The sequence below is a fragment of the Prionailurus viverrinus genome, chromosome B1, assembly GCF_022837055.1.
Source record: "Prionailurus viverrinus isolate Anna chromosome B1, UM_Priviv_1.0, whole genome shotgun sequence".
NCBI classification, from domain to species: domain Eukaryota; kingdom Metazoa; phylum Chordata; class Mammalia; order Carnivora; family Felidae; genus Prionailurus; species Prionailurus viverrinus.
In genome coordinates this window covers 45,256,022-45,278,041 of record NC_062564.1, presented here as the reverse complement: position 1 = coordinate 45,278,041, position 22,020 = coordinate 45,256,022, and the positions used below count along the sequence as shown (strand labels likewise).

Sequence of the window (22,020 nt, the reverse complement as noted above, 5' to 3'; positions counted from 1 at the left end):
AATGGGTCCCCAGAATTTAAAAAAAAAAAAAAAAAAAAAAAAAGGAGGGGGGAGAAGAAAAGAAAAGTGGATCCTGCCCGCTCCCACCCCCAGCCCAGGCTGGCCATTGGTCATGCGCAAGGCATGGAAGGCTGAAGAACAGCCCCTTGGCCAGGGCGGGGTAAGGGGGGGGAGTCGCGAGGGGGTGGGGAGCCCAGCGGCCGCGCAGAGGCTCATGGGTGAGTGAGCGCCCGGCTCCTCTTAAGTTGGGTTGCGCTCGGTCGCCATCAGTCAGCGCCGGGATGAAAGGGCTATAAAACCAACACAGCGCCCGAGACCGTATGAAAATATATATCCTGATGTGTCAGGAATACCTGGCGCGCCTTTAACCTCAACTTCAGATGAACCAACACGCCTCGGAGCACATTTATATGCAAAGGCATATAATATGTCCCCTGTATCTAATTATCTGTCAACCTGAGGCAGTTTGTTTTCCAAATCGGCCTCTCGGCTGTGACTTTACGAGGTCATAAAGAAAACGATGCCACTCTGCACTGAAACGCAAGGAGAGCCTGGATCAACAAATTATACTCCTTAATGGTGTCTCTCGGCCTGGAGATTCAGGCCCGGCGGAAAGAAGGCAGCCCGGCCCTTGTTGCCTGCCCGCTGCCTTCTGCTAAAGAAAAGAGAAAGGGGCACACGGGGCACGGCTTATTCGAGAGACTTCCTACTCTTGCTCAGCTGTCCTCGGCTCTGCATTTCCTCCCGTGCGGTGGCTGTCTGTCTGGAAGTTGTTAGCCTGGCACCCTGCAGCGGGTGCTCCTGAGGTCTGCAGCCGCCCCTGGACTTGGCCGGTCTTGGGCCCCGGAGCATCTTGAGCTCCTGAGAGGCCCCCCGATCTTTGGTTCCACCGGAGAAAGCTTTGATCCGCTCTGCACGAGACCGCTCCTGCCTGCACCGGCCCCGAGATTCTGGTCCCATAGGAAAGTGGGCTGGAAGATGTTTATTCTGCCATGCATCCGCCAGCAGAAGGAGTGGGGACTCCTGGAAACTTCTAAGCAAGAGAAGAAAATTCCTCCTCCCAAAGCAGGGAAGGTAGGTGGCAGCAGCAGGAATGCTATTGTGCTGAATCGCTGGCTGAGACTCTCTCCTGCCAAGCTCAGCACTGTAAGTGTGTGCACAGGCGCGCGGTACACACACACACATACACACACACACAGACACACACACGGAAAGGGCGGGGGGATGGGCCCAACACAGTCTTCAGCCCCGATTAGTCCTCCTCTGATCTTCAGCAGATTAATTAGGAAGTTTGTCAGGAACCAGCCGTGAACTCCAGCCGCTCCTCTCTGGGAGTGGTAACGGTGCCAGCGAAATCCAAGCTTCAGGAATTCCTGTACCCACGCTGCGCCTATGATTAATGATAGAAAGGAATAAAAAAAGAGGGGTCAACAGCTGAGTGCAAAGCAAGTTGCTAGACAGGGAGTAATTAAGATACTTGGGTAAATATGATTAATAAGCTCAAACTGGCAGGGTGTGCAGTAAACAAGGACTAACCAGATGGTCCCCTCTCTTCTGACAAGGCTGGGCACTTGGAAGCAAGGGGGGCTGGGAGTGGGGGAGGGGGAGAGACCAAAGCGAGAGGGGAGGGGAGGGCAACTTGAAAGGCATGACTGAAACTTTACTTTCCTTCACTGACCCCATCTGGAGGGAAAGGGTGGCTCCCTGGGGAGGGATTAGGACAGGGAGGTGGCTTTGAGACTCCATGGATCTTCTTATCACAGGCAGCAGACAAATTGCTGGGTGTGGAAGGATTGCTGTTCAGACATCAAGGCCACACTTCTAAAGGCTGCACTCCTGCCCTGCATGCAAGCACGAGCGCTCCTTCTTGCTCTCTCTCTTTCATTTAGCTGCTCCCTACAAGGTGCAGGCAAGACACATAGAGCACAAGTTGGTGGCACTGTGCTCGTTGACTCGGGCCGCCATAACAAAGCACTGCATGCTGAGCAGCTTCAACAACGGCAACGTGTTGTCTCGGAGGTCTGGAAGTCAGAAGTTCAAGATCAACGTATCTGCGGCATTGGTTCCTCCTGAGGCTGTGAGGGGGACTGTGTCCCACGCCTCTCCCCTAGCTTCCAGGGGTTTGCTGGCAATCTGTGGTGTTCCTTGAATTGTAGGTGCATCACGCCATCTCTGCCTTCGTGACATTCTCCCCATGTCTGTGGGTCTTTGTCCAAATTTCCCCTTTATATAAGGGCACCAGTACTCTGGGTTAGGGCCTACCCTAATGACTTTATCTTAACTGATTACATCTGCAGTGGCGCTATTTCCAAATAAGGTCACATTCTGAGGTATTTCACCACGTGGATTTGAGGGGGACATAATTCAACCCCTGACAGTCACTTCTCAGGTTGAAAAGCAAAACAGGAAACGAATTCTTACTCAGAAGGGACCTGAACCAAGAAAAGGTATGCTTTCACCGCACTGTTCGTAGAAAGGGTTCGTGGCACAGACTCCCATTTCTCATCCCACTGTCTGCTAAAAAATATGCCTCTTTCAAGTCCGAACCACTGCCTTGCAAAGAACATCTCTTTCTGTGTAACGTCAAGGAGACAGTCTAATGTTTCTAGAAATGAAGTTGAGAAAGAGCCATGGTTACATGTCCCCAACAATCCAGGAAATGTCTACAGGCCCTAAAAGAGAAGACTCAGAAGATTTGCCCTTAAATAGCAGATCGGTGCCGAGCCGTCTCATCTACAGGTGTGGGCAGCTAGGTATGTCCATGCTAAGGACAAGGCATTGTTTGAGAGATTAAAGAAACACAGGATTAATCCCTAGTCTAAAGGAGTTTAGTGTCTGGAATCCTCTGTTAGTTTCCTGTGACTGTAGTGACAAATTACCACAATGTCTGAGGCATAAAACAACAGAAACTTACTCTCTCACAGTTCTGGAGGTCAAAAGTCCCAAGTCAGTATCACTGAAATCAAGATGTCAGTATGGACAGGGCCATGCTCTCCAGAGGTGCTTGGGGAGAATCCATTCCCTGCCTCTCACAGCTTCTAGTAGTTTCTGGCATTCCTTGACTTGTGACTACATCACTCTAATCTGCAAGGACATTATCTTCAAATCTCTTTCTGCTCTGCTTTATGCTTTCACATCTCCTTCTCCTGTGTCTGCAGTCTCCTTCGCCTCCCTTTATAAGGATGTGTGTGATTTTGTTTAGAGCCACCTGGATAATCTAGGACAGTTTCCCCTTCTCAAGATCCTTAATTGAGTCCCATCTGCAAAGACCTCCCCACCCCCTCCATTTTTTTTTCCACATAAGGTAACTATCACAGGTTCCAGGGCTTAGGAAGTAGATATCTCTTGAAGGCCATTTCTCAGCCTACCTCATTCCTCATGGATTTTTCTTACCCTAATCACCTTCTCAGTTGATCTATATAAAGCGAGGTGGCCTGGTCTCCACCCCCATCTTGCAGATAAGGAAAGTTAGACATCGATGGCAAAGTATGCTCTTCTACAGAAAGTAAAAAAAATCAGGCTTAGATGAGGACTCATGGAGTATTTAATCTGTCCTCTATATCCGTCCACTGTCTTCTGTGTATCACCAATCTATGAAAAATATATTTTTGAAGGGAATGTTAGGAATGATAAGGTTGTTGCCAACTTTTTATTTGGCCAAGTAAGGATATTCAACAGAAATCCTACCATATATTTCACTCATAAAGGAAGAGATCTTAATTCTAATAAACTAAGTAAGCAAGACATATGTCAGAACAAAGCACAGTTCTCAAGAAAAGACTCTGGGCCATCTTATACCCTTGATGCCCCATGCCATTCTATTTTGCAGTGTTCCCAAGGTCATAACAATGCATTAAAGACCTGCTGTTAAAAGAAGAAAAATAAAAACAACCCTCTGGATCAAGGATCTATTTTCAGCGAGAATGACCCAGTTGGGCTTCTTCCAAGGGAAAAGCCCACAGGTGTTAACTTCCCAGGAACCAAGGGGACAGAAGCAAGAGGGGCTAATCAGTGGTGCTAAGAGGCCTTATTATCACCTTCCTGCCCCATCAGAAACATTCTCAAGGCCTGGAGGCAAATGGGGCACCAACCAAACCAAGCTCAACCAGATGAAACTAGCCGATGGAGCACCCAGCCTGCTTGCCAACCTGGGACCATTCATTGTCAGTTGTGGAGCTCTGCCAATAGGTACAGAATGCTCCCTGCACTGTGGTTGGGGTTTTGTCCTCTGTAAAGAAGTACTTGACACAAAAGAGAGTGATACCCCACCTGGTAAGCACTTCCTGGTCCCTTTTCCTCTCTCACCCTGAAAAAAAGTGCAATAATTATAGACAAAACTGAATAAGGTCATCACAGAATAATAATAAAATAATAATAATAATAATAATAATAATAATAACAACATTGTAGTAAAGACTTTCTTCTGAGAATCTTACTCAACCTTCCAATGTGTCATTCCCCAGCCCTCCCACTCTTCACTGAGGTGGGGTGAGAAATTCTGCCCCAAGTCCCAAACTTGGCCAGGGAGCATATGTGAGTATACCTCAGCAGGCATCTAAGGTGATCCCAGGATAGCACAGCAGATATTTCTTCCTTTCCCTGGGACTTCAGCACTTTGCAGCATGGGATTTTAATCCCAATATCTCATTTACACTCGTCCCGATTTCTCATTTGGAACAACAGAGTCCGGGTAAAAGAAATGAGAACAGATGCTGTCTGTACCAAATTAAGACCAGTGCAACCACACAAAATGCAAAATGCAATCTCGCAGTCTGTCAAAGAGTGGCCAGCATAGGGCTGCTCTGTCACCTGGCTACATAACCCTCTGGGCAAACTTCTTGACACAAAGGGCCACAAGAGAGGCTGGGCCCACAGTGATGCTGAGATGGTCTGGCTGACCACTTCATCCTCTGGCTCAAAAACAGGATCTAAACTCCATCAGCTATGAAAACAGAAAAATTAAATTAAAAAAAAAAAAACAGGAAAATGAGCATAAGAGAATCAATCAACTCTACAAAAGTCTGAGCACTGCTTGTGGGCCCGACACTGCACTCAGTGTGGGGAATGCGGAGAGGGACAAGGCAGAGTTCTTGTCCTCAAGGAGGTCATGGTGGACACAGGATACCATGGCAACACACAATACATTGTAATATGGGCTGTAACAAACGTGTAGACAGATCCCAAACACAAATGAAGGGCTCTGTATTAGTTGGGATCCCCAGAAGCAGACCCTGAAGCAAACATTCAAGTACAAAGACGTTATTGGCCGTTGGGATGGGGGCGGGGGGTGAACAGTGATAGGGAAGGGGGGGAATGAGAAAGGAAGGGGAAGGAACCGAGAAGGGATGAAGGGATGTGTTATCAACCAGTTGCTTCTGTGGGCAAGTGGAGCCTCGCTTCATGGGAGACCCCAGGGGCTGCTGTAAAGAAATGCCTCGGGAATGCCCTGCCCAAAGGGTGAGGGAGCCGGGGTGTTTGTCTACCGAGTCCCATCAGTTATTGGGGGTGGGCTGCTCTGGGGACATAACTCCCAACATTTCCAACCCACCCTGCACCTGGACAGGGTGGGCAGACAAAGGAAGCCCCCAGAAAAAGAGTTGCGGGTGCTGGCAGTGGGAAGTCAGGCTGGTGTGTCGAAACATGGTAAATGCCAAGGGGAAATGGGTGGGGTGCTGATGGCAGCTGCTATCGACCCGCGAGTTCTAACCCAAAGTAAAGGAGGAGGTCCGAAAAGTTACAAAGCAGAGCCAGTGTTTGAGCGGGGCCTTGGAAGATGAGGAGGAGATTGCCACGCAGAGATGGGCAGAGGGGGTCAGAGAAGGAGGGCCTTCATCCCACAGTGAGGGAAATGCATGAATAAAGAAACAGCGTGAAAGCAGGCTAGGATTCTAGCTGTTGTGTGGACAGGAGATCCAGACAAGCAGCTGGACAGGCCTGTGGGGAGGCAGACTCGGGCCAGGCTGTGAAGGGCCTGTATTCACGCCAACAAGCTTGGCATTTCCTGCAAACAGGGAGCCGTCAGTGGCTTTTACATAAGAAAGTTACACCAACTCAGATGAAGACTTAATGAACTTCCTGGCCCCATGCCAGGCAATCCATGCCAGGCCTCAACTTCGAGAGGGCAACGCTAGGGTCATATATGTTCTCTGTAAGACCCAGTACATTGGGGAAAAACTCAACGTCCACGCAACGTTTGAGCACACGGAGCTAGCACGTGGGCTTAGTAGACTAATGAAACTAACTCCTCATAAAACAAACAGCTGAGAGAGGCAATTAAATGAATGAAAATAAAACGAACTTGCCAAAGCAATGGCATGGTTCTGCGCACATGGGACCTGACATTCCTGGGAAACAACAGGCTTCTGTTTCAAGGCAGCCTGGAGCTGCCTTGACAGACGTACCGGCCGAGCCAGGGCATACCTCCTCTGTTCGCAGACACCGCCGCCTGGGGACTGGGAGCTGGCAGCGGCATCCGTGCTCCCGGATTCTGACCCCACCCTACCTTTGCAGGAGGCAGTACCGCCAAAACAAGAGATTCTCTATCCCTGTTTTGGGAAAGTTTGTCCTCTAGGTTCACATATCATCATAACCACTTGAGTGAGGGAAAGAACAAAGAATCAAAAGACTTGCCCAACCTTGAAGCGCACTCATTCTCATTCATTACAGCCCAGCTTTGGGTACTGGTTATGAGTTGCTTAGGTTGAATTCAGTTTGCTTCACTATCAAGTCAGTTGCCTAGGGGCTTGGCTCAAGAGGACACCCTCACAACTGCTCCCACAAAGGTTGAGGAGATACTACTGATTTCAAAGTGCAAATAAGAGAAGGAAGCTGTTAGAGCTTGTTTCTGGTCCTGAGGGCTGGCTCCAGTCCCTACAAAGGCATTGTGGTTCGGCAGACTTCTAGAATGACCTGACAAGCTCAACCTCCTGGTATGTGGGCCCTTGTAAACTCTCTTGAGTATGGACTGGACCTAATGACTCACTTCCAGTGAATAGAGCACGGCAAAAGTGATGGCATGTCACCTCAGAGATTAACCTCACAAAGGCTGTGAGTTGCATCTTGTTCATTCTCTTTCTCTCTCACTTGGATGAGCTGCCCTGTGGGGAAACTCATATAAGAAGGAACTGAGGGCAACCCCAGCCAACAGCCACTGAGGAACTGAGTTCTGCCAACAACCGTTGATGAGTTTGGAAGTAAATCCACCCCCACTTTGAGCTTCAAGATGACCACAGTCCCAGCCAACACCTTGATTGCAGCCTTCTGAGAGACCAAGAAGCAGAGGGCTCAACTAAGTGGTGCCTGGATTCCTGACCCACAGAAACTATTAGATAATAAATATGTTTTTTTTTAAGTTGCTACATTGGGGGGTAACTTGTTACATAGCAGTAGATAACTAACACAGGCATGTTAGTGGAGAAGATAGTGAAGGAATATACAGACACATTAAGAAAGCTTAAGGCCAAGAGAAAGTCAAAACTTTTGATATTATATACCTTGGGCAGAGTTGGGCCTTCCCATAGACTGCCAGGCTTCTGTACAATGTTACAGCAAAGACATTGGAAAAGACTCCTAGCCCACAAAGTATTCCCACTCCCTGATTTGTTGACAAATTTGCTTTAATGTTCTTTCTTTTAAAATATACTAAGGGGCGCCTGGGTGGCGCAGTCGGTTAAGCGTCCGACTTCAGCCAGGTCACGATCTCGCCGTCTGTGAGTTGGAGCCCCGCGTCGGGCTCTGGGCTGATGGCTCAGAGCCTGGAGCCTGTTTCCGACTCTGTGTCTCCCTCTCTCTCTGCCCCTCCCCCGTTCATGCTCTGTCTCTCTCTGTCCCAAAAATAAATAAACGTTGAAAAAAAAAATTTTTTTTAAATATACTAAAATTCAGTCAGAAAAACAAAACCAAGTCATAAATCCTTACTTATTAATTGTGCAATTTTAGTCATTTATGTATACCTAAAACTATATATAGGAACAAAAACATGAATTTTGAAAAGTTACTCTTCTCTGCCTATATTTCATTTTATAATAGGATAAATACCACCTGTCTTATATGGATCTTCTTTGACTGACAATTGAGTTATGTCCCCATAAACCCATAATAAGTTGAAAATATCAGAAGTGGGAAATACATTTAATACACCTAACCTACTGAACATCAGGGCTTAGCCTAGCCAACTTTAAATATACTCCGTACACTGAAATTAGCCTACAGTTGAGCAAAACCCCCTAACACAAAGCCTAGTTTATAATAAAGTGTTGAACATCTCCTGTAATTGATTGAACACTGTACCGAAAGCGAGAAACAGAATAGTTGTCAGTCCACCCTTGTGATCACATGGCTGACTGGGGGCTGCGGCTCCCTGCCCCACCCAGCATCACCAGAAAGAATCATCCTGCCTGATGGCTAGCCAGGGAAAAGACCAAAACTCAAAATTTGAAGTCTGGTTTCTAATAAATGTGATGGCTTTCACACCCTCCTCAAGGTGAATCAAATCATAGTATGTCAGGGGCCACCTGTATATCTCATAGAATTGCTGAGATGATTAAATGAGGTCGTGTGCATGAGAGTGGTTTTTGTTTTGTTTTGTTTTTTTAGTTAGTTTGTTTATTTATGAGAGAGAGCAAGCGGGTGAGGGGCAAAGAGAAAAGGAGAGAGAGAGAATCCCAAGCAGGCTCCACACTGTCAGCACGAAGCTCGAAACTCACAAACCATGAGATCGTGACCTGAGCCAAAATCAAGAGTCAGATGCTTAACCGACTGAGCCACCCAGGGGCCATCATAAGAGTGTTTCTTAAACCATAAAGGGCTCCGGCATTCTCCTATATCTGACACACTCTAAATGGTCATTAAACTGAATGGTCCATTCAGTACAATGGGCTCTTATAAAGCCCTTTCCTGGAAGTAGCTTTTAGGGAGGCAGAGGAAGTGGAGGAGAACAAAGCCACTGGGGTTGGGAGGCATGGGGAAGAGGCAGAAAGCCTGTTCACAACTTTTGAAGATTCCGTCCCAGAGGAGTGACTGCGACTTTAACCACTGACTTCTGAAAGACTTCCTGAAAGCCTTGACTTGATGAGTATACAGCAGCCCAGGCCTGCAAGTGCTTTTTCTTTTTGCTATCATTTATTGCAAGCACTACCCTTCTCCCTTTAGCTGCACCAGCTGATTTCACCTTCCCCACAGCCTATAGAGTAGGAACTATTGTTATTCCCCTTTCACGGATGTTGAAACCAGGACTTTGAGACCTTAAGCGACTTGCCAGGGTCACACAGCAAGTAAGTGACGGAGCAGGGATCCATGCCTGTCACCGGGAGGGCCAAACAGTGTTCTGTAAGATGTGCTTCCTTGCGCTCTGTCCTGCATCTTCTAGGAGAGTGATTTCTCTCCCTTCTCCTTCTTTGTTTCCCTCTTCCTATAAAACATGCTGTGACACTTCACACAAAGAGCCACGTATACAAATCAATTGCAATCAGCTGTATTTCTCTCCTGATGTTAAAAGACTCGTAAAGGAAAACGCACTTGTTTCAAACACCCTTTTCTGACACTAAATCAACTCTCCACCGTTGGTGGAGTTTCTGCACAAATTGAGCTAGGCCCTCCCGAGACCCAGGTTACCAGCATAAATCCCAGGTTTGTAGAGGCTGTCTAGATATATTAATAGAAAGAGGCTGATCTGGTGGCTGAGTTTTCCTGGGGGGGGGGGGGGGGGGTGGGGGTTGGTTGAAACTTCTTAACTTCTAGTGCAGGTCAGAAGGACATTTGGCAACTCACTTTCTGATGTGTGGTGCAGAGATTCACATGGGCATTATGGCATGGGTGCGGTCAGAAGCAAGGGCTATTCTCACCCCCACCACACTTCATCCTGGTACCCCAGGTAGATCTCAATCAGAATTACTATCATCTGAGGAAACATCCAGGCTTCTTAATAATAAATTGCATAGGAAAAATTGTTCTCCTAGAATACTCACCAAATCTGTTGGGCCCCAAACAACTTTGCTTCTTTGATACCTGTTAGGCATGCCACAGCCTACGAGAACTCCAGGGTACTGCAGGGAACCTCATCAGCTCTGGGGCTTCTGGCTAACTCTGTTACTAACTCTTACTATGAACATACCACCTAATTTCTCTTTGCCTCCATTTCTCTGATTGGTATCAGCCCTCTGAATAAGTTTCCTCATTTTTATGGTGGGAATACTAATGCCTTCTCTATTTTATAGAACAGAAGTGGGCTTGAAGGGGTCTCCAGAAACATCTACTCTTTCCTTTTCACTATGTGATGATTCTCATCACCAGTACAATGCATGGGGTTCTTCACCACCAAGCAATTCTGTGACACCAGTTGAGTGTCCTACAATCCAACTCAATTCTGACACTATCTACCTAGACATGGTGTCAGATCCCATAGGAAAGGGTTTAGTCCTATAAGACTGCCCATCTCCCCACTTCAGATGCCTCTCACAAGTCCAGGTTGTCACCTGTGCTTTTGATCCAATGGCTATAGATTGGAGGTTCCAATGATGGCCTCCTTGGGTTCGATTAATTTGTTAGAGTGGCTCACAGAACTCAGAGAAATATTTTAGTTACTAGATTACCAGTGTATTATAAAAGGATACAACTCAGGAACTGCCAGATGGAAGAGAGGCATAGGGCGAGGTATGAGGGAAGGGAGCAGATCTTCATGCTTTCTCTAGGTGTGCACTCTCCCAGCACCTCTACGTGTTCACCAACCTGGAAGTTCTCTGAACCCTGTCCTTTGGGTTCTTACGAAGGCTTCATTACATAGGCACAATCGGTTAAGTCATTGGTGATGGAACTGATGATGGAACTCAATCTCCAGCCCCTTACTCCTCCCAGAAATTCAAGGGTAGTCCTGAAAGTTGCAGCCCTCTAATCACCAAGTTGACTATCCAGGCAACCAGACCCCATCCTTAGGTGCAGTCTAGATGTCACCTCATCAGCATAACAAAAGACAAATTCTAAGGGTTTTAGGAGCTCTGTGCCAGAAACAGAATGAACATCAAATATGTATTTCTTTTTATAAATCACAGCATAGGGGCACCTGGGTGGCTCAGTCGGATGAGCATCCAACTCTTCATTTTGGCTCAGGTCATGATTAAGCCTGTGGGATCAAGCCCCACATTGGGCTCCATGCTGAACATGAAGCCTGCTTAAGATTCTCTCTACCTCTGTCCCTCTCCCCTCCTGTCACTCTCACTCTCTGTAAAATAAAAATAATAATAAAAACTAAATAAAACAAAAGACACTAGCAAATAAATAGATATAAAATATCTATAAATATCTATATCTATAATATAGATATTATAAAATATATTATAAAATATAATAAAATATTTATATGTTTATATATATTACAAAATATGATAAAATATTTACATATTTATATATTATAAAATATAATCAAATATTTACATATCTATATACTAAAATATAATAAAATAAGATATTATAAAATATAATATAGATATTATAAAATATCTATAAATTCCCTTTTGACCTTTTTGCTCATCCCAACCACCCTTTGTATCACCAAGCCAGAAGACAGAGGAGCAAGTGCCGTGATCAGATTTGCATTTAGAACACATGCTGCCAACTAATTTTATTTCCACACGAACAGAAACAAGGTGGTGGTAGACATAATACAATCAAAAGGAAGACACTTGATGTGGTTTACATTTTGTTGTATCCAGACGTTTTATGTTTTATTTTAAAATGAAGATGGATAATGTCAGCAAAAGAAGAAACTGTCGAGGAATTCAAAAATTGGCCTATAGTCAAGTTTATCTTAGCCCCTCAACTTTGCAAAGAGAAGCAGCCACCACCCAAAAGGTTTACTGTCAAGCTGTGCCAGGCATTTATTTGGGTGTTAATCTAGAGGTAGGTGTGTATAAAGTCAGTAATAATTCAGTGTGGTGAGCACAGCATGCCTGGACATAGCCACCAAAGCACTTGGTTTGGTCTTCAGGAGCTTTGGGAAAGCTTTTCCCCCAAGGAGAATTCTAAGAGAAACTTTAAAGGGTAAGTGGGATTACCAGGCAGAGAACTTGGGAGCAGACCTTCAAAGAAGAATTGGTTGGAAGCAGAGGGAAAGGGCCTGGAGTATTGGGAGCTACATCAGGGACACTTGACTACATGTGTGGCTACATCACGGACCCCTGACTCTGTCTCACCAAGGCCCCTGAGGGTTCTCACCAGGGCAGCAAGTGACACGGTCAGAGCTGCATTTACAATGTGAGCTCAGGCAGCGAAGTGGAGCATGGTGCTGGGCTGTTCTGGAGCCCTTGGCGGTGGCCTACGAGAGGACCATGGAGGAAGAGGCCAGGGGCAGAGGTGGGGATTGGCCAGATTCCAGAGAATCTTCAAGATGGACCCTTTGCTAATCTCAAGCCAGACGTTACACCTTAATCACCAGTGTCCGTAAGAACTACATATTGACTGAGCTTGCAATCTCTGTTGCCCCAAAAATGCAAGATTGGTAAATTTCAGTGACACACGTGATTATTCAACATATATTATCTGCTGACTGCTCCCACAGAGAACGAGGAATTTACTTGAGGCAAACAGGAGTTAGAATCAACAATGAACATGTAAATAGATCCCTTTTTAATGCATTTACTGATCGCCCCTTGCTTCTTCTAACTTTATCTATTTCATCCAGATCGGCCCTTACCTCTGAAAGTTCTGCAACACACCACAGAAACGGCTCAGAAAGTTTTAAAACACACTCAGTCAACCAGTCATTGTGTCCACATAAAGCAAAACAAAAGACTGGATTGATGGGGATTAAATGATTTTCTTTTTAAATCTTTTTTGTTGTTTGTCATGGCTTTGGGTAGATAGATAATAAAATTATTACCTTCATCATCCAAGGAATTATAGCAAAGGGCTGGTCCTGTCTTGAAAAATGCTCCAGTAATAGTCGTACAGGAATACCGTGGGCTCCCCTAGGAAGCACCAAGGCATTCTGCACTAGGTGGGAGGGAGGCAGGCCAAGATTGAGAGCCAAATTGCAACCCATTGGCACAGCACATATTTTTCCAATATAAAAGCAAATGGAGAATCCGTAAATAAATTGACTATATAAAAGTGTCCCTTTCTATTACCGCCTCACCTTTCCAAGGGGAAAACAAAACAACAACAAAAAAAGGTTTCTTTTCACGGCCCTCGCATAAAAATATCATTTCTTCTGGGTAATTTTATAGTACCAACAGCAGTCCATATCTATTTAAAATACATCCGCGGCCCGGCACCCAGACCCCCTTGCACAAATGATCCAGTAACCAGCATCAGCCCCACTGCAGAAGCAGCTGCCACATAATTACAACTTCTCATCACACATGTGGGGAAACAAGTTGTGGCGTTTGGGAAAGGTCTGCAAAAATAGGTGTCAGCCCTTAACTAATAGTGATTGTCCTTCCATTCTACTGTAATTTACATTTAATTCACACATTTCATTTCCATTTAAAATATGATTACAGTGTTTTGAAGCACATCTCACCTGTCCCCTCGAATTACAGGGAAATGAAAATAACAGGGAGCAGCAGGCTCCAGGAAGGCTGCGGGAGCCCTTGGCTGCAGGGTCGCCAGCTCGCGAGGCTCTGTGGGGTCAGAGGGGGGAACGGAAGAGACATGGGGGCTGTGGAGGGCACGGGGAGGGAAGCGAAATGGGGAGAAAGATAAGAGGTTGGGAGGAGTGGGCGACAGGGCGCAGGAGGTGGAGAGGGAAGGGACCCGTGGTAGGGAGGAGGGTGGGCAGAGAGTCCATATTCTGAGGGCTTGAACACAAGCACGCTCGCTTTGTAAATTCAGTATTTTCTGGCACAGCGCCCACCTTTCATTTCATTCATTTCAGGTTCATGACCTAATCCTAAATACATGCAGCAGGAAACAGGTGCCTGTTAACTCTGAGGTCTGGTTTTCTCTACTCTGGAGGCAACAGAAAAGGATAGGAGAGGGGAAGGCGAGGGCTTCTATGGGTGGCTCAGGGAGGCCAGACAGCCTACTGGATACTCGACAGCCTACTGGATGCTCCACACCCTTCAAAACCCACTGCCTCCCCACCTCCATCCTGAAACCAGGGGCTTTGCAGCTGTTGGCAGCAGGTGAAAATATTTCCATGCGCTCCGGGTCAGAGGAGTAATTTATGTAACAAGATTCTTTAGGAATTCAGTGACCAAGTTCCTCCAGGTGTGGCCAAAAAAAAAAAAAAAAAAAAAAAAAAAGATGGGCTTGCCTTATAATTCATTCCAGCCAATGGCACCTAGATTCACAGCAAGATTTTGGTGCCTGCTCAGAGGCAGAAGGAAGGAGCCCTTGTTTATTCATAACAATCCCTAGATGGTGCCCTAAAAATCTTGGGAAAGGCAATGCATACATCAATACTCAAAAAACATTTATAGAGCATCTACTGTACAATAAGACTGAGCAAGGCAGCAATAATTCTAAATCTTTTTTTTTTTAAATTTTTTTCAACGTTTTTTATTTATTTTTGGGACAGAGAGAGACAGAGCATGAACGGGGGAGGGGCAGAGAGAGAGGGAGACACAGAATCAGAAACAGGCTCCAGGCTCTGAGCCATCAGCCCAGAGCCCCACGCCGGGCTCGAACTCACGGACCGCGAGATCGTGACCTGGCTGAAGTCGGACGCTTAACCGACTGCGCCACCCAGGCGCCCCAATAATTCTAAATCTTTACTCACCTCAAACTTCCCATGTCCCACACGTCCTCCTTAATTTACCTCCTATTTCCTAGAAAAAAATAGGCACCAGCACAGAGGAACTCCCTGTGTTGACATTAACTAATCATAAAACCTGCCTATGCCTCTCCCCTAGTCTCCTCCCCTTTCGATACAACAGAATCGCTGTTCACCCTCCCTGAGACCAGTCCTGGTATTTGAGCTTTACATAGCCTACTCTTCTACCTTGCCTTTTTTTCATATTCATTCTGTTTCTCCCTTTCTTGTATGTTTAACCTCTCTCTTGACTTGGAGCACTCCCAGTGGCTTGAAAACATGCCCCAATCTTTCAGATTAACCTCTAATGTCTATCCAGCTTTGAGCCAAACGCTCTCCTGCCACTCAAAGCAAACTTCTCAAAAGCATTATCTCTACTGTGGCAGAGATGGCTTGTTGCCCTACAAATGTCATACCCCTCTTCTAATTATAGAGCATGGTGGCTGCCCAGGCTCTATTTCCAGGCTTCCTTGCATCTAGGTATGGCCACGTCATTAGTTCTACCAATGAAAAAGGAGCAAAAGTTGGGTATAACTTCGAGGCAAAGGTTTTAGGAAGTAGCTTTCCCAGTGCTGCTTCCCCTAATAACCAGTTAGATGCAGACAACTGCAATGATGAGGTCCCACTAGGGGATGACGCTGTCAAAAAAAAAAAAAAAAAAAGAAAAAAGAAAGAAATGAGACTGAATCCTTGAATCCTATCATGAGAGAAAGTTGCCCAATGGCCAGGGACATCCAGAAACACCACTGTTCCAGGTGCTGAAATTTTGGATTTTATTTGTTGCAAAACCTAGTGTTACTCTAACCAGTAAACTCAACTACCACTCATTCCCTTCCTCCAGAACCATCTAGTTTCCAATCTGTTCCTTGGAAACATATCTCTATAAAGCCACCAGTGGTTTCCAAGTTACTGGATTCAAGGCTACTTTTTAGTCTAAATTTTATTTGACCCCCTCAAAATATTCCACAGAGTGGTACAACTCTTCTCTTCTTAAAAGGCTTTCCTTTCCTTCCTTGGTTTCTATGACACAAAACTCTTTCACATTTCTGCCTTTGTGTCTGGCTGCTCCTCGCTTCATAGGCTCAGGTTCTACTATCTAGTCTCAGGATTCTAAACACTTGACTTCTGCTTCTAACTGCATTGAATTACTGGAGTTGGACTTGCCCATCTAAAATAAACAACTAGACAATTGGAAATATTGCATTTAAAACTGATTTCAAACATCTGAAAGTAGGCAGCATAGGATTACAATCCCTGAGATTGTAAAACAGAAAAACAAACAAGGTGAGCCTACAATCACCCCAACTTTTGACAGAGGGTACCTTCTGGATTACATTAAAGAGAAGAAAAAGAATAGCAGCAAACCGTAGACTCACTGAGTTGATGAGACAGAAATCAAAGTTGAGGAAGCAAAGGTAACTTGAATTTACAGGGCAAACCGTCAAGAGAAGAGCGAGCTACACAGAAAAAGAGATTCCCTTGAGTCTTTGGCTGGATACTAAGGTGAGGCCACAGCTTAACAATCCCCAGAGCCCAAAAAAGGCTGAGATATGTTCAAGTTCTAATCAACCAGACTGCCAAGACTTTGTTGAACATGCAGGGTACTCAGCAGAGATTCCAAAAATGTCACACCAAATAAACATAAATATGCTAACCCTGGAGTTAAGGCTACTCTAAATCTAACCTAACAAAGCTTTAAAATAAGCTTTAGTGGAATTAGCTGATTTATAAGAATTTTTTAATATAATTTGTTGTCAAATTGGCTTCCATACAACACCCAGTGCTCATCCCAACACCCAGTGCCCATCACCCACTTTCCCCTCTCCCCCACCCTCCATCAACCCTCAGTTTGTTCTCTGTACTTAAGAGTCTCTTATGGTTTGCCTCCCTCCCTCTCTGTTTGTAACTATTTTTTTCCTCTTCCCTTCCCCCATGGTCTTCTGTTCAGTTTCTCAAGATCCACATATGAGTGAAAACATGGTATCTGTCCTTCTCTAACTAACTGAAAGTGGACATCCCTGTCGTGTTCCTGATTTCAGGGGGAAAGCTCCCAGTTTTTCCCCATTGAGGATGATATTAGCTGTGGGCTTTTCATAAATGGCTTTTATGATGTTTAAGTATGTTCCTTCTATCCCAATTTTCTCAAGTGTTTTTATTAAGAAAGGATGCTGTATTTTATCACATTATCTTTCTGCATCTATTGACAGGATCATGTGGTTCTTATCCTTTCTTTTATTAATGTGATGTATCACATTGATTGATTTGTGAATATTGAACCAGGCCTGCAGCCCAGGAATGAATCCCACTTGATCATGGTGAATAATTCTTTTTATATGCTGTTGAATTCGATTTGCTAGTATCTTGCTGAGAATTTTTGCATCCATAATCATCAGGGATATTGGCCTGTAGTTCTCTTTTTTTGCTGGGTCTGTGTCTGGTTTGGGAATCAAAGTAATGCTGGCTTCATAGAATGAGTCCGGAAGTTTTCCTTCCATTTCTATTTTTTGGAACAGCTTGAGAAGGATAGGTATTAACTCTGCTTTAAATGTCTGGTAGAATTCCCCAGGGAAGCCATCTGGTCCAGGACTCTTATTTGTTGGGAGATTTTTGATAACCGATTCCATTTATTCACTAGTTATGGGTCCGTTCAAATTTTCTATTTTTTCCCGTTTGAGTTTTGGTAGTGTGTGGGTGTTTAGGAATTTGTCCATTTCTTCCAAGTTGTCTAGTTTGTCAGAATATAATTTTTCATAGTATTCCCTGCTAATTGCTTGTATTTCTGAGGGATTGGTTGTAAAAAATCCATTTTCATTTGTGATTTTATCTATTTGGGTCCTCATTCTTTTCTTTTTGAGAAGCCTGGCTAGAGGTTTGTCACTTTATTTTTTGAAAAAACCAACTCTTATTTTCATTGATCTGTTCTGTCTTTTTTTTTTTTTTGGACTATATATTGTTTATTTCTGCTCTGATCTTTATTATTTTTCTTCTGCTGCTGGGTTTTGAGTGTTTTTGCTGTTCTGCCTCTAGTTCCTTTAGGTGTGCGTATTGGGGATTTTTCTTGTTTCTTGAGATAGGCCTGGATTGCAATATAATTTCCTCTTAAGACTGCCTTTGCTGCATCCCAAAGGGTTTGGATTGTTGTGTTTTCATTTTCATTTGTTTCCCTATATTTTTAAATTTCTTCTCTAATTGCCTGGTTGTCCCACTCGTTCTTTAGTAGGATGTTCTTTAACATCCATGCTTTTGGAGATTTTTCAGACTTTTTCCTGTGGTTGATTTCAAGTTTCATAGCATTGTGACCTGAAAGTGTGTATGGTATGATCTCAATTCTTTTGTATTTATTTAGGGTTGTTTTGTGACCCAGTATGTGATCTATCTTGGAGAATGTTCCATGTGTACTGGAGAAAAAGTATATTCTGCTGCTTTAGGATGTAGCGTTCTAAATATATCTGTCAGGTCCATTTGGTCCAGTGTATCATTCAGGGCCATTGTTACTTTACTGATTTTCTATCTAAATGATCTGTCCATTGTTGTAAGTGGAGTATTCAAGTCCCCTGCAATTACCACATTCTTGCCAATAAGATTGCTTATGTTTGTGGTTAATTATTTTATATATTTGGGTGCTTCGAATTCGGTGCATAGACATTTATAATTGTTAGCTCTTCCTGATGAATAGACCCTGTAATTATTATATAATGCCCTTCTTCATCTCTTGTTACAGCCTTTAATTTAAAGTCTAGTTTGCCTGATATAAGTATGGCTACTCCAGCTTTCTTTTGACTTCCAGTAGTTTGATAGTTAGCTCTCCATCCCCTCACTTTCAATCTGAAGGTGTCCTCAGGTCTAAAATGGGTCTCTTGTAGACAGCAAATAGATGGGTCTTGTTTTTTTATCCATTCTGATACCCTATGTCTTTTGGTTGGAGCATTTAGTCCATTTACATTCAGTGTTATTATTGAAAGATATGAGTTTAGAGTTATTGTGATGTCTGTGGGTTTCATGCCTGTAGTGATGTCTCTGGTACTTTGTGGTCCTTGCAACATTTCACTCACAGAATCCCCCTTAGGATCTTTTGTAGGGCTGGTTTAGTGGTGATGAATTCCTTCAGTTTTTGTTTGGGAAAACCTTTATCTCTCCTTCTATTCTAAATGACAGACTTGCTGGATAAAGGATTCTCGGCTGCATATTTTTCCTGTTCATCACATTGAAGATTTCCTGTCATTCCTTTCTGGCCTGGCAAGTTTCAGTAGATAGGTATGCTACTACCCTTATGTGTCTACCTGTGTATGTTGAGGCCCATTTATCCCTAGCTGCTTTCAGAATTCTCTCTTTATTCTTGCATTTTGCCAGTTTCACTATGATATGTCTTGCAGAAGATCGATTCAAGTTATGTCTGAAGGGAGTTCTCTGTGCCTCTTGGATTTCAAAGTCTGTTTCCTTCCCCAGATTGGGGAAGTTCTCAGCTATGATTTGTTCAAGTACACTTTCAGCCCTTTTCTCTCTCTTCTTCTTCCTCTGGAATTCCTATGATACGGATATTGTTCCATTTGATTGAATCACTTAGTTCTCTAATTCTCCCCTCGTGATCCTGGATTTTTTTATCTCTCGTTTTCTCAGCTTCCTCTTTTTTCATAATTTTATCTTCTAATTCACCAATTTTCCCCTCTGCTTCTTCAATCTGTGCTGTGGCCACTGCCATTTTATTTTGCACCTCATTTATAGCGTTTTTTAATTCATCATGACTATTTTTTAATTCCTTGATCTCTGCAACAATAGATTCTCTGCTGTCTTCTATGCTTTTCTCAAGCCCAGCGATTAATCTTATGGCTATTATTCTAAATTCTTGTTCAGTTATATTGCTTATATCTGTTTTGATCAATTCTTTAGCTGTCACTTCTTCCTGGAATTTCTTTTAAGGAAAACTCTTCTGTTTCGTCATTTTGGCTAGTTTTCTGTCCCTTATGAGTCTTAAAAGTTTGTTATGTGCTCTGCACCTGTGAGCACTGCTGTATTAAAAGGAGGTCATACACTGTCCAGGGCCTGCCCTTCAGGAGGTGTTTTTTTGGAGAGTGTTACTTGCTCTCTGTTGTTGTGGCTTTAGTTATTTTACTTCCCTCCTCATAGTGATGTTTTGGACCCTCCACCAGGTATGCTTTGATTTATTCCTCCAAGTAGCCCTGGAAAGGAAAACAAACAGACAAACAAACAGGAAACAAAAACACACAAACAAATAAAACTAACAAACAATCGAATGAACAAACAAACCAACAAAAAATCCAAAAGCCAAAAAACCAGAAACACCAGCACAAGTAAAGAACAGGGTGGAGGTAGTGCTGATGGAAGAGCACATACAAAGAGACAGATGACAGGGGCAAGGAAGAAGAAAAAATAAACATTGACCAGGCAGAGGAACTAAATGGCTTAATCCAAAGAGAGAGGATGGAAAGTAAAGAAGGAGGTGTAGAACATTCATCAAGAGAATGGATTAAATATGTTTGCTTAAAAAAACCAACAACCAAAGTAACCAGCCTAGAGGAGGGAAGAGATAAGAAGGAGAAAAGGAAGGAAGAATATATCTAAAAAAAACAAGAATTGTCCTAGAATTAATCCAGGCAGTGCAGCAGCGCTGGTCTGGAGGAGGGGGCTGTCTGGTTCCTCAACATCTATCCCGCTCCAGTAGATACACAGCTACCCAGTGCCGAGTCGCATGGTTTGATGTAGGCAGATCCCATCTCCACTGTGGGCCCCGCTGTCCGATTCCTGAGGCCCTGCCTTGGTGATGGTGGGGAGAATAATGGTGACCTCCCAGTCTCTTCTCCACAGACCTGGTGTCCTAAATCACTCCTTTCGAGCTGTCCTCACTGTGCTGTGGGCACAGACAAGGCGGTCTGTTTTGCTCCGCTGACTCCTGTGCCCTGGCCCTTGGCTGAGATTTAAACTCTGGCTCCATGCACCCTGGCACTGGGGAAGCGCCTCTCTCTGCCACCGGATATGTGGTCCCTGGCTGGTTTTGTCCTGTGCCGCAGAACTTTAGGGGAGGGGACTGCTTTCTCCTACTGCGGACTGAGCCCCTGACCTAGCTACTGAGCCCAGGGTTGACTCCCCTCCTCCCCAGGTGTGCAAACAGAACAGATGGCCCCAGTCCAGAGAAAGCCCAGCAGTTAGAGATGGGATCCCTTTCAGTCCCAGTCAGAGGTTTTTCTCTTGTCCAGATACAGTCCTACACTTCCCCAGACACTCTTTCTCTTCCCTTTGTCTCTCCGCAGAAGGGGATCCCTCCCCTCCGTGCCTATGCAGCCCATTTTTTCTCCCCCAGTTTGACATCACCCAGGTATGGCCCATTAGGTTGTCCCAGTGTCTCCCTGGTAGACTCAGTCTCTTTTCCTCTTTTCCTCTTGGGATTCAAAGTCCTTTGGCTTCAACCCTTCTTTGTTTGAGAGACATGGGAAGTACGGATCCCCCTCCTTCTCTGCCATGTTGGCCCCTCCAATCTTGATTTATAAGAAATTGAAAACTGCAAGTCAAAACAAATTTCACAATCTATACATGATAACAACAAAATCCAGAAACTTGACATTCTATCCTAAATATCCAACATCTAGTCAAGAACTACTAAAAATGAGGGGTGTCTGGGTGGCTCAGTCAGTTAGCATCCAACTTCAGCTCAGGTTTTGATCTCATGGTTCATGAGATCGAGCCCCACATCGGGCTCTGTGCTGAGAGCTCGGAGCCTGGAGCCTGCTTTGGATTCTGTGTCTCCCTCTCTGTCTCCTGCTCAAGCTCTGTCTCTCAAAAATAAATAAACATTGTCGGGGGGGGGGGGGGGGGGGAAGAACTATTATATATGAGAAAACTATTTGGGAGAAAAGTCAAACCAAAGAAAGAGGTCTAGAAATAACAGAGATGGCAAAACAAACTGACAAAAAATTTTTTTTAAGTTTTTATTTATTTATTTTAAGATAGAGAAAGCAAAAGTGGGAGAGGGCAGAGAGAGAGAGGGGAGAGAGAGAGAGAGAGAGAGAGAGAGAGAGAGAGAGCCCCAGTCTCCTCACTGTCAGCTGATGAGGGGCTCAAACCCAGGAACCGTGACATCATGACCTGAGCCCAAACCAAAAGTCACTTAACCAACTGAGCTACCCAGGCACCCCTAAGCTGACAAAGATTTTTAAATACCTATATAACTATGCACAAGATTTTAAAGAAATACATAAACTCAAGGAAGACTAAAGGAAATATTTTATAATGTTTTTTTTTATTATTTATTTTTGAGACAG

General features: G+C 44.4%; 1 long non-coding RNA gene across 1 annotated transcript in view; it reads left to right on the top strand.

The window, feature by feature from the left end:
• Positions 1–238: 238 nt before the first annotated feature.
• The window catches only part of LOC125164254 (uncharacterized), a 30,613-nt gene continuing 8,831 nt past the window's right edge, over positions 239–22,020 (top strand). Inside the window, exon 1 of the long non-coding RNA XR_007151696.1 lies at positions 239–1,074. This is a non-coding gene — a long non-coding RNA (uncharacterized LOC125164254). The remainder of the gene's footprint in view (positions 1,075–22,020) is intronic.